This window comes from Moschus berezovskii, chromosome 15 (genome assembly GCF_049115385.1).
Source record: "Moschus berezovskii isolate FMDL1 chromosome 15, NW_MosBer_1.0, whole genome shotgun sequence".
NCBI classification, from domain to species: Eukaryota; Metazoa; Chordata; class Mammalia; order Artiodactyla; family Moschidae; genus Moschus; species Moschus berezovskii.
The window spans coordinates 20356263-20369031 of record NC_142474.1 but is presented as its reverse complement, the minus strand read 5'-3'; positions in this window follow the sequence as shown (position 1 = coordinate 20369031).

Genomic DNA, 12769 nt, shown 5'->3' with positions numbered 1-12769 from the left:
AGGTCATAAGTACAAAACTGAGGAATCAGCAGGGCCACAGTCCAGAGGCCTAGTAGGGAGGACCCTTCCTTGCCTGTGCTATCTTCAGGGAGCTCCCAGCATTCCTTGGCTTGTAGCTCCATCACTTCGGTCTCTGCCTCCATCTTCACATGACCTTCTCCCCTGTTTCTGTGTGTCCTTTTCTGTCACTTATAAAGACGCCTCTCATTATGTTAGGGTCCCTAATTCAGTGTGATCTCTTCTTGATCCTTAATTACATCTGCAATGACCCCCATTTCCAAGCAAAGTGACATTGTAGGGTTCCAGGTGGACATTAGTTTGGGGGACACTATTCAGTGCACGATGGTGCCTCACACAGCTGTGAGGTCAAGGCCTGCAAAGCACCCATCAGGGCTTTGGCAGCTCTGTGAGGTGGGTAGAGGTGGGAAAAACAGGTTATTATGAGCCCCATTTGCTAGAGGTGAAAACTATGGCATAGAGAAGCTTCTGGTTCCACGCTAATAAGCGACAGAAGCAGTTAATGAGTTTCTTGTCCTATGAAGGCCATTTATCCAACATCTGTTTTTTGGGCAGCTTTGTGCCAGCTCTCACAAGGCTCTTGGTGAGGAAATTAGGCCATTGCCATCCTTCTTATCATCATCATTGCCACCACAGGCTGGGTAATCAATGCAGTGAAACCAGTTAAGAAGGAGACAGGACTTTGGCGGTCCAATGGTTAAGACACCACCTTCCAATGTAGGGGGCATGGGTTCAATCCCTGGTCAGGGAACTAAGGTCCCATGTACCTTGGGGTGTGGTCAGAATTTTTAAAAAGGGAGGCATCTGACCGAGGAGGGCTTGTGGGAAGAAGTGCTCTCTCAACCAAGATTGAGGGTTGCTAAGGACTCAGCAAGGGAGAAGTTGTGAAAGACATGGAACTAGGAGGATACCTTTCAACAGCATGTGCAAAGGCCTGGAGGCCATCTTGGGCTTGCTTGTGGGTCTGAGCGGGACAATTACACAATCAATAGAACTTGCATAAGTATTTATTCAATGCATGACAGGTGAGGAAACTGAGGTGCCAAGGTACGTCAAGCTCGAGTCCCTGCCTCCCCAAACAGATCTCTTCCTGTCTGCCCTGGGTACCTTGCAGAAAGAGCTTCCCTCCTTCCTGCTAAGCTGCATTCTGACCTTACCCAGTAAACAGAGAAGCTGGGAGAGACGCATAAACCTTTCGGTCCTGCAGCGCAGGCTCTGCACCAAGCCCAGGCTCTGCACCAAGGCCAGGCTAGATTTCTGTAAGGCTCTGGCTAACCTGGGCCCAGATTCCCACAGGGCAATGTAGGTCACAGCAGGAGAAAGCAGAGGTGTGTACTCTTGCTCACAGTGATGTTACTTGCCTGGCCTTTTTGGTTTTCAACAAGAACAGTCTCAAAAGAACGGCAAACGTTAAGGGAGCATTTACTAAGACCAGGCGCTTAATCTGCCTTCATCTCATCTCATTTAATCCACACAAGAACTGTTTCAGGGGTGGACCACTCACTGCCCTATTTTATAGCTGAGAAAACAGGTTCAGAGGGATAAAGTGACTGGGGGCCCAGGTCACTGGGCTGGTGAGCAGCAGAGCCACAAGAATCCAGCCCCAAGCCCTGCCCTACTGTGGCGGCAGGGAGGGCTAGGTTCACAGACTCCTGTCTCCCTTAGAAGCTTCCACCTCTGAATGTGACCAAGTGCTGAGGCCCAAGGAGGAGGCCAACTCTCTTGGAAATCCTGCTGAGAGTAGAAAGGCCACAGGCAACAGGATCTGGAATCATCCAGCTGACCTGGAATGGAGCTGTGGGTCAGAGTCATACAGTGGAGTTGGGCTCCTCACTCCTTCCCCAATGGGCTTTTTTTAAATTAATTTTTATTGGCGTATAGTTGCTTTACAATGTTGTATTAGTTTCTACTGCCCAGGAAAGTGAATCAGCCATACGAATACACATATCCCCTCTTTTTTGAGTGGCTTTCCTTCCCACGTAGGTCACCAGAGAGCACTGAGCTACAAAGTAGGTTCCCACAGAGGCTTTGAAGATGGGACTCCTTTGGGGCTGGTTTCCCCTTCCCACCCAAAGGCCCGACCATTTTCCCCCCAAACCATCTCACTGGTACTACCTCTGTTTCCTTCTCTCCCTCCTCTGCTTGGGCAGCTACATGGGGGCACTTGGTTCCCTCGTGGAAAGCATGGACAAAGACACTATGGTATACACTACGGCAGTTCCGCTTACCTATTGCTTCACAATAAACCACCCTGAAACTTAGTTGTGAAATGCAGCTATTTCCTTGTGCTCACAGATTCTGTGTTCAGAAACTCAGAAAGGACCCAGAGGGTATGACTTATCTCTGTTCCATGGTAATTAGGGCCTCCCCTGCCAAGCCCTAGAAGGCTGGTGATGTCATCAGTTGGAACATGACCTCTTCAGTTGCATGGTAAATGTGGCTATGGGTGCTGGTTGTGGGTTGGGACCTCCCCTGGGGGCTCAGCAAGAACATGTGGCTTCTCCATGTGGCTCGAGCCTCCTCACAGCATGCAGGCCTTGGTGTTGTCCAAGGTCAGGGCTCTAAAATTGATGGTTCCAGCCAGTATTGTTGATGGTGTATCTATCATTTTTATGACCTAGCCTTGGAAGTCATGCGAAGTCACACTGCTGTTATATGAGTTGCAGATTGATCCATCCAGGTTCGAGGGGAGGGGAATTAGACTCCACCTCCTGATGAGGGCAGGGTTAGTTCTAAAAGAGCATGGGATGTGGGGAAGGATAAATTGGGAGATTGGGACTGACATATACACACTACTATAGACATTTAGTGGGCTTCACCATTGGTTAAGCATGTAAGGAATCCACCCGCAAGGCAGGAGACACAGGAGACATGGGTTTGATCCCTGTGTCGGGAATATCCCCTGGAGGAGGACATGGCAATCCACTCCAGGAATCTTGCTTGGAAAATCCTATGGACAGAGGAGCTTGGCGGGCTACAGTCCATGAAGTCTCAAAGAGCTGGATATGACTGAGCGACTAACACTCACTCATAGATATAAAGTAGACATATGCACATTACTATACAAAATAGATAACAAGGACCTACTGTATAGCACAGGGAACTCTACTCAATACTCCATAATGACCTATATGGAAAAAGAACCTAAAAAGAGTGGATATATCTGTATGTATAACTGATTCACTTTGCCATATACCTGAAACTAACACAACACTGCAAATCAACTGTATTCCAATAAAAAATTTTTTAAAAAGAAAAGAAAAAAGAGCGTGGGGGACAGGTGATATCATTTGGGCCATATTTGGGAGGCACAATCTGCCGTGAGAGCGGACACAGAATGCTTAGCATGTGCCAGGTATTGAATTAACTCATCCGGTCTCTGATACACCATCCAGAGAAATTTTTTGAATCCATGCCACATCGATATCTGAATCTGTATCTCTACCATCTGTACATCTATATACACACACTCACACGGAGTGGTATACTGTGTACATAATACATACACAACCCCTTGGAGTTTTAAAACGCTGGGATAAGAATATAATCAGCAATTCTAATCTATTCTTCTTGTGTTCGAAAGGAGGCAAAAGATTTACCTCTGAAATCTGTCCCCTTTTCCTCCCCTCCACTTAGTCCAGGACACCACTGAATCTCATCTGGGCAACTTCAGCAGTTACCTCTCTGAGGTTGTTGCCGCCACCATGATGGCCCCTTATCAACCCTCTCTTCATAGTAGCCAGAGCCAGTGTGATCATTCTAAAAAGCTGTCACTCTTCCATGCCTTGCGTCATGGAATACAGCAAGCTCCCATGGCTTATAATAGCTCCCATGGCTTCCATTTGGCTTCCCAGGTGACTCAGTTCAGTTCAGTCGCTCAGTTGTGTCCGACTCTTCGCGACCCTATGAATCACAGCACGCCAGGCCTCCCTGTCCATCACCAACTCCCGGAGTACACTCAAACTCATGTCCACAGAGTCGGTGATGCCATCCAGCCATCTCATTCTCCGTCGTTCCCCTTCTCCTCCCGCCCCCAACCTTTCCCAGCATCAGAGTCTTTTCCAGTGAGTCAACTCGTCGCATGAGGTGGCCAAAGTATTGCAGTTTCAGCTTTAGCATCAGTCCCTCCAATGAACATCCAGGATTGATCTCCTTTAGAATGGACTGGTTGGATCTCCTTGCAGTATAAGGGACTCTCAAGAGTCTTCTCCAACACCACAGTTCAAAAGCATCGATTCTTCGGTGATCAGCTTTCTTCACAGTCCAACTCTCACATCCATACATGACCACGGGAAAAACCATTGCCTTGACTAGACGGACTTTTGTTGGCAAAGTAATGTCTCTGCTTTTTAATATACTATCAAGGTTGGTCATAACTTTCCTTCCAAGGAGCAAGCGTCTTTTAATTTCATGGCTGCAATCAGCGTCTGCAGTGATTTTGGAGCCCCAAAAAATAAAGTCTGACACTGTTTCCACTGTTTTTCCATCTATTTCCCATGAAGTGATGGGACCAGATGCCATGATCTTTGTTTTCTGAATGTTGAGCTTCAAGCCAACCTTTTCACTCTCCTCTTTCACTCTCCTCTTTCACTTTCATCAAGAGGCTTTTGAGTTCCTCTTCACTTTCTGCCATAAGGGTAGTGTCATCTGCATATCTGAGGTTATTGATATTTCTCCCAGCAATCTTGATTCCAGCTTGTGCTTCTTCCAGCCCAGCGTTCCTCATGATGTACTCTGCATTTAAGTTAAATAAGCAAGGTGACAATAAACAACCTTGACGTACACCTTTTCCTATTTGGAACCAGTCTGTTGTTCCATGTCCAGTTCTAACTGTTGCTTCCTGACCTGCATACAGCTTTCTCAAGAGGCAGGTCAGGTGGTCTGGGATTCCCATCTCTTTCAGAATGTTCCACAGTTTATTGTGATCGACACAGTCAAAGGCTTTGGCATAGTCAATAAAGCAGAAATAGATGTTTTTCTGAAACTCTCTTGCTTTCTCCATGACCCAGCGGATGTTGGCAATTTGATCTCTGGTGCCTCTGCCTTTTCTAAAACCTGCTTGAACATCTGGGAGTTCACGGTTTACATACTGCTGAAGCCTGGCTTGGAGAATTTTGAGCATGACTTTACTAGCGTGTGAGATGAGTGCAATTGTGCGGTAGTTTGAGCATTCTTTGGCATTGCCTTTCTTTGGGATTGGAATGAAGACTGACCTCTTCCAGTCCTGTGGCCACTGAGTTTTCCAAATCTGCTGGCATATTGAGTGCAGCACTTTCACAGCATCATCTTTCAAGACTTGAAATAGCTCAACTGGAATTCCATCACCTCCACTAGCTTTGTTAGTAGTGATGCTTTCTAAGGCCCACTTGACTTCACATTCCAGGATGTCTGGCTCTAGGTCAGTGATCATGTTATCGTGACTATCTTGGTCGTGAAGATCTTTTTTGTACAGTTCTTCTGTGTATTCCTGCCACCTCTTCTTAATATCTTCTGCTTCTGTTAGGTCCATACCATTTCTGTCCTTTATCGAGCCCATCTTTGCATGAAATGTTCCCTTGGAATCTCTAATTTTCTTGAAGAGGTCTCTTGTTTTTCCTATTCTGTGGTTTTTCTCTATTTCTTTGCATTGATCACTGAGGAAGTCTTTCTTATCTCTCCTTGCTATTTTTTGGAACTCTGCATTCAGATGCTTATATCTTTCCTTTTCTCCTTTGCTTTTCGCCTCTCTTCTTTTCACAGCTATTTGTAAGGCCTCCTCAGACAGCCATTTCGCTCTTTTGCATTTCTTTTCCATGGGGATGGTCTTGGTCCCTGTCTCCTGTATAATGTCACGAACCTCCGTCCAGAGTTCATCAGGCACTCTATCTAGCAGATCTAGTCCCTTAAATCTATTTCTCACTTCCACTGTATAATCACAAGGGATTTGATTGAGGTCATATCTGAATGGTCTAGTGGTTTTCCCTACTTTCTTCAATTTAAGTCTGAATTTCGCAATAAGGAGTTCATGATCTGAGCCACAGTCAGCTCCTGGTCTTCTTTTCGCTAACTGTATACAGCTTCTCCATCTTTGGTTGCAAAGAATATAATCAATCTGATTTCAGTGTTGACCATCTGGTGATGTCCATGTGTAGAGTTCTCTTGTGTTGTTGGAAGAGGGTGTTTGCTATGACCAGTGCATTCTCTTGACAAAACTCTATTAGCCTTTGCCCTGCTTCATTCCGTGCTCCAAGGCCAAATTTGCCAGTTACTCCAGGTGTTTCTTGACTTCCTACTTTTGCATTCCAGTCCCCTATAATGAAAAGGACATCTTTTTTGGGTGTTAGTTCTAAAATGTCTTGTAGGTCTTCATAGAACCGATTAACTTCGGCTTCTTCAGCATTACTGGTTGGGGCATAGGCCTGGATTACTGTAATATTGAATGGTTTGCCTTGGAAACGAACAGAAATCATTCTGTCATTTTTAAGATTGCATCCAAGTACTGCATTTCGGACTCTTCTGTTGACCATGATGGCTACTCCATTTCTTCTAAGGGATTCTTGCCCACAGTAGCAGATATAATGGTCATCCGAGTTAAATTCACCCATTCCAGTCCATTTTAATTCAGATTCCTAGAATGTCTATGTTCACTCTTGCCATCTCCTGTTTGACCACTTCCAATTTGCCTTGATTCATGGACCTAACATTCCAGGTTCCTATGCAATATTGCTCTTTACAGCACCGGACCTTGTTCTATCACCGGTCACATCCACATCTGGGTATTGGTTTTGCTTTTGCTCCATCCCTTTATTCCTTCTATAGTTATATCTCCACTGATCTCCAGTAGCATACTGGGCACCTACCGACCTGGGGAATTCCTCATTCAGTATCCTAACATTTTGCCCTTTGTTACTGTTCATCGGGTTCTCAAGGCAAGTATACTGAAGTGGTTTGCCATTCCCTTCTCCAGTGGACCACATTCGGCTGTGGTCCATGTGATCAGATTGGCTAGTTTCCTGTGATTATGATTTCAGTGTGTCTGCCCTCTGATGCCCCCTAGCAATACCTACCGTCTTATTTGGGTTTCTCTTACCTTGGTCTTGGAAAATCTCTTCACAGCCGCTCCAGCAAAATGCAGCCGCTGTACCTTACCTTGGACGAGGGGTATCTCCTCAAGGCCGCCCCTCCTGACCTTGAACGCGGAGTAGCTCCTCTCGGCCCTTCTGCGCCCGCGCAGCCACCGCCTGTTGGACGTGGGGTAGCTCCTCTCGGCCGCTGGCCCTGGCCTCAGGCGTGGGGTAGCTCCTCACGGCCGCACCTCTTTGCGTGGTCTGCGCCGCCGGGGCCGGCGTCTCTCGCGTCGCGTCTGCGCCGCCTGGGCCGGGGCCGACTCAGCGGTAAAGAATTTGCCTGTGAGGCAGGAGATGCAGAAGACATGGGTTCGATCCCTGGGTTGGGAAGACACCCTAGAGGGGGAAATGGCAACCCACTCCAGTATTCTTGCCCAGAAAATTCCATGGACAGAGGAGCCTGGCTGTCCACATACGGTCCATGGGGTCGCAAAGACTGGGACGCCACTGAAGCAACCGAGCACACACACGTGGCTTCCACTGCCTTCCGTACAGTCACAGCGTCCACATCCAAGGTGTGCTCGGGCAGGCCGCTGCCGGCTTTTCCAGCTTCCTGGAGGCTCATTCTTTCGGCAGTGTTTCCCACGCTGGGGTAGGCAGAATATCTGCATCAAAATCTCTGATTCTGACTGAACATGCAGGCTCCTGCGTGGATCAGAATTTCTTGGAATTCTGGATTTTGCATTTTAAACATGCCTCCAAATGATTCTCTTTTCATGAAAAGTTTGAGAATTCCACCAAGCCTTTGAGATAATCTCTTCTAAGCCCTACGCCCATGCCGCAGATGAGGAAACTGAGGCCTAGAAAGAATGACTTTTCCAGGCCTCAGCATTCATGTTCTGGAAACTGAAGGGTTAACTCAAGTCGGACTTTAGGGCAAATGTCCACGAAGAATCTCCAGGGGGTGTTTTCCAAGCTTCTCATCAGCGTGTGTAGGTTCCACCGGACACTTGATGGGAAACGCAGTCCACTGCTCCATCCAGCAGGCGGGGTGACGCTGTGGACCAGGGCGGGAGCCCAGGCCCCGGGTGAGAGGAGCCGACGCCGCAGCGCGCCCGGGTGCCTGCAGGTGGCGCCATTTCCCCGGAAGTGAGGCCCCCGCGCTGCGCTGGCACCTCGGGGCTGGGGCGGGGGGTGGCTCTTCAGGAGGGTCTGCGCTCCTGGAGGGAAGGGCGAGAGGGTGGTGAAGATGGGATAGGAATGGGCTTAGAATCCCCACCCCCAGCCATCCCAACTTGCCTGCTTTCTGGGGTCTGATGAGACAGACGCGGGGGCGGGGACAGGGGGTTCGGGGCGGGATGAGACTGATGTCTGTGTGGAGGTCCTGGGTCCTGCCAGAGTCGGGATGAGAGGTGAGGCTGTAACAGAAGGGAGGGAAGCCAGCCAGGAGGTGGGGCCATTATAGCCACAACATTCGTAATATAATAGTCATTATCTACTGAGCGCCGGGGTCCCGGCGGGTGAGGAGAGGGGGCTGGTGTGCGCTGCTCCCTCGTGGTCTAAGAGGGCTCTGTATTGGTCCCGTCTTCGCCCCAGGAGTCCCGCAAAGTGGGCAGCCTTGTGGATGATGTCTCCCCTGTGGGCTCAGCCTCCACGTGGGAGGGTGGGGTTGGGTCCCAAGCCCAGAACTTCAGTTTTTGACCCCAAGAAGGACGCCCCCACACTCCTACTCCACAAATCCGGTTTTCTCTATCCTTCCCTCCTATGAAGCCTGTGGACGCACTGTGGTGGGTCCCAGCCTTCCTGCGCTGGCCCTGCAGCCTCAGGGGGCTCTGGCATCACCGAGAAACTATATTTTTAGCACACTACCCAAGTGTGGCCTTGGACACACTCTGGGAAATGCTAATGAATAAATGTCTTTGAAAAAATAAGACTGACTTGAACTGTTTGCTGATTTCCATGGTGTAAGTACTCCCACCAAGGCCAATTTCAGGCTACCAACAAGACAACAAAATTCCTCAAAGTTGGCTGTCAGAGATGGTACAAACCCTATTACAGCGCACAGGTGCAAAAATGTTTATGACTTTGAGTGTTTAAGAAAGATCCTTTCTCTGCTTTCGTCTGCCCTCTATGTAATTTGCAGGGGCTGGGGCAACATGAAAACACAGGGCCCCTTTTTCAAAAATTATTAGCAATTTCAAGACAGTGACAAGTATTAAACCAAGTGGGGGGCCCTTCTGGATGAAGGTCCTGTGTGGTTGCACACCCATGAACTTGCCTTGGCTCTGTTCAGGCCTTTCTCTTTGCTTGTCATGGCCTCCTCACTGGTTTCCCTGTCTCCCTGATCCCTTATAAACCATTCTCCACTCAACTGCCAGGGGTACCTCTTAATATCTAGGCCAGGTGTTGCAGCTCCCCTGCCTGCCTTTTATCCTTAACTGCAGAGAGGCCCTTCTGCCTGGCTTGCTCTCCCATCCCTGACTCCCCAGCTCCATATTCTCATAGCTCCATGCACAGCCCCATCTCATTCTCATTACCTTAGAGGATCTCTATTTCCTTGTCGGATGTCTGTTTCTTTCTCCCGGCCCTAAATTCCATGACAGCAGAGACTACTGTATTCCTGTGCTCAGCACCCCTGTGTGCCTGCACTCAGTAGGTGTTCAGTACTTGCTAGCTGAATAATTATTTGAGGAAAAGGATAATTTCATCAAATTATCCGTGAACATTTGCCTTCATCAAAACAGCCTGCAGGGAGGACCAGAGCCCTGACCTTGGACCCTACATGATCAAGTCTCTGCAGAACAATGATAATTCAATGGATCTGGTTTGGTGATAATGTTATCACTTCCCTTTTCTTCCTGCATTTAACCTTAGCCAACCCCTCATGGTTAACATTAAGGTTTGTTTATATTGGCCAGACTCTGAACTCTTAGCTGTCACATTGGTTATAAATCTAGGTGATGTTCCCATGAAGCGGGAGAAGAAGTCACTGAGGCTGCCTCTTCTGAGCGCCTACTGCACACTGCCAGGAAAGACGGGCTGGTGTCAGTGGGGGGAGCCTGCCTTCTCCCTGTCCCTGGCCATGCAGACCCTCCTTGGCCACCTCTCAGCTCTCAGCACAGCGGCTGGGCTGTCATGAGCAGAGGACTGGGTGTCCTCTGGGGAGGATGCTCATGGTGAGCACAGGCTCACAGCCACAGCCCCATCTGTCAGGGGACCAGCCTGCCTTGGCCCACTATGCTGTCATCCTGGCCATAAAGTGACCTTCCGCGGCCAGAGGCTATGTGCTCCCTCTCACTGGCCTCTAAGCTCACCCTGACACCAGCCAGCACTTTCTGAATACTCAGTGTGCTGCTTAGGGCTTTGTGAGGTTTTTCAACCATTATTCATTCATTTTCAACCATTATTCATTTTGTTTTATTTTATATTATTTATTGGAGTGGTTTTGGGGTTTTTTACTTCCATCAGTCCTCTCAATAACCCTAGGAGTGGCTGTTATTGTGTCCCCCTTTTCACAGATGAGAAGATGGAGTCTCAGAGATAGGGAGTGACTTGGCCAAGGTCGCACAGTGAGTGAATCAAACAGTCTACCCACTCTGACCCGGGCTGCTGAGCCTCAGACCAGCCCTTTATCACCTTCCTCTCCGCATGCACATGTGTCATCTGTGGTCTCTTATGAGACACTGGATTTAGGGCCCACTTGGGTAATCTAGGATATCATCTTAAGGTCCTTCATTTAATTACACCAGCGAAGACCCTTTGCCCAAAGAGGATCACATTCACAGGTTCTGGGCATTTGGATGTGGAAGGACTAAAGCTAAGCTAAAGCTGAAACTGCAATACTTTGGCCACCTCATGGGACGAGTTGACTCACTGGAAAAGACTCTGATGCTGGGAGGGATTGGGGGCGGAAGGAGAAGGGGACGACAGAGAATAAGATGGCTGGATGACATCACCGACTCGATGGACATGAGTTTGAGTGAACTCCGGGAGTTGGTGATGGACAGGGAGGCCTGGCGTGCTGCGATTCATGGGGTTGCAAAGAGTCGGACACGACTGAGCGACTGAACTGAACTGAATAGATACCTTTGGGGGAATTACCCTTCACCCCACTATGGGGGTCGTCACAGTCAGCAGACCTCACAGGCGCCTGGCCAGAGACACAAAAGTGGTGAGAAGAGGGTGTCTCTGATGGCAGTGCTGCCTGCAGCAAGCTCAGTAAATGTGAACCAAAGAAAACTTGAGACACAGGGAGGAAAAAAGCCATGAGGAGAGCCTTTCCCTTCAGCCTTGTCTCAGCAGGGGTCAAGCTTGTCCTCCTGGGCTGGGGCAGAGGTGCCCCCGCAGCTCCGAGGCCTGTCTCCCGGCTGAGCCCCGGCAGGGTGGGGCATCTCTGCACCCCGTTCTGGCAGAGCACTACCCAGAAACATATTTTACCCATAAACGGGCCAATTAAGAAGGCAAATGTTTTCAAACAGGAGGATTTATTGGCATAGAATGTGCCATCCCTCCAAGCGGGAGGAGTGGGTGTGCGTGCAGAGCCATCTGGAGGGGAGTTGTTTATCATATTTATTTAGTTACGAGTTGCTGGTTTGGAACTGGCAGGGCTTCATTAGGTGTGAGCATGGATCCCCAGGAGGGGGCCCAGAGTCGGGTGGCTGTGGGCATGTACGTGGGCCTGTGTCTGTGCAGACACGATGTCTTTGTGCTTGAGTAGGTGTGTCCACGGGCGTATGTGTGTGTTTGCATGCCCACTTGTGTGTGCACACCTCTTCATCATATTCTTCTTTGTGTGTGTGCATATGTGTCTCTTTGCCCTTGGACGTGGGATATCTTTTTTTGGTGGGATCCAACATTCCCCTGTTGATGGTTGTTCGGCAGCAAGTTGTAATTTTGGAGTTCTCGCAGGAGAAGATGAACGCATGTCCTTTTACTCCACCATCTTGGAGGTCCAAGGGCAAAGGATAAGCCCCAGCATGATGGTAGCGGGGGGTGAAATTGCATTTAGAGTCAAACCCCATACCCACCAGAGACGCTCAAAGGGCTCAAATAAACCTTGTGTGCAACAGGACCCAGAGACCCCACAGAGACTGAACCAGAACTGTGTTTGAGTGTCTCCTGCGGAGGTACGGGTCTGTAGTGGCCTGCTGCAGGGGCAGGGGCTGGGGGGTGCAGTAGACCTGGGTATGGCATAAGCCCTCTTGGAGGAGGTCGCCATTAACCCCATCATAGAGCCACCAGAACTTACACAGGACTGGAAAACAGACTCTTGGAGGGCACAAACAAAATCTTGTGTACACCAGGACCCAGGAGAAATGAGCAGTGACTCCACAAGAGACTGACCCAGACTTGCCATTGAGTGTCCAGGAGTCTCTGACAGAGGCATGGGTCGGCGGTGGCCTGCTGCTGGGTTAGGGGCACTGAGTGTAGTGGTGTGTGCATGGGACCTTTTGAAGGAGGTCGCCATTATCTTCATTACCTCCACCATAGTTTGGCATCAGGTCAAACAACAAGGAGGGAACACAGCCCCGCCCATCAACAGAAAATTGGATTAAAGATTTACTGAGCATAGCCCCGCCCTTCAGAACAAGACCCATTTTCCCCCTCAGTCAGTCTCTCCCACCTGGAAGCTTCCATAAACCTTTTATCTTTCTCCATCAGAGGGCAGACAGAAAGAAAACCACAATCACAGAAAAGTAACCACT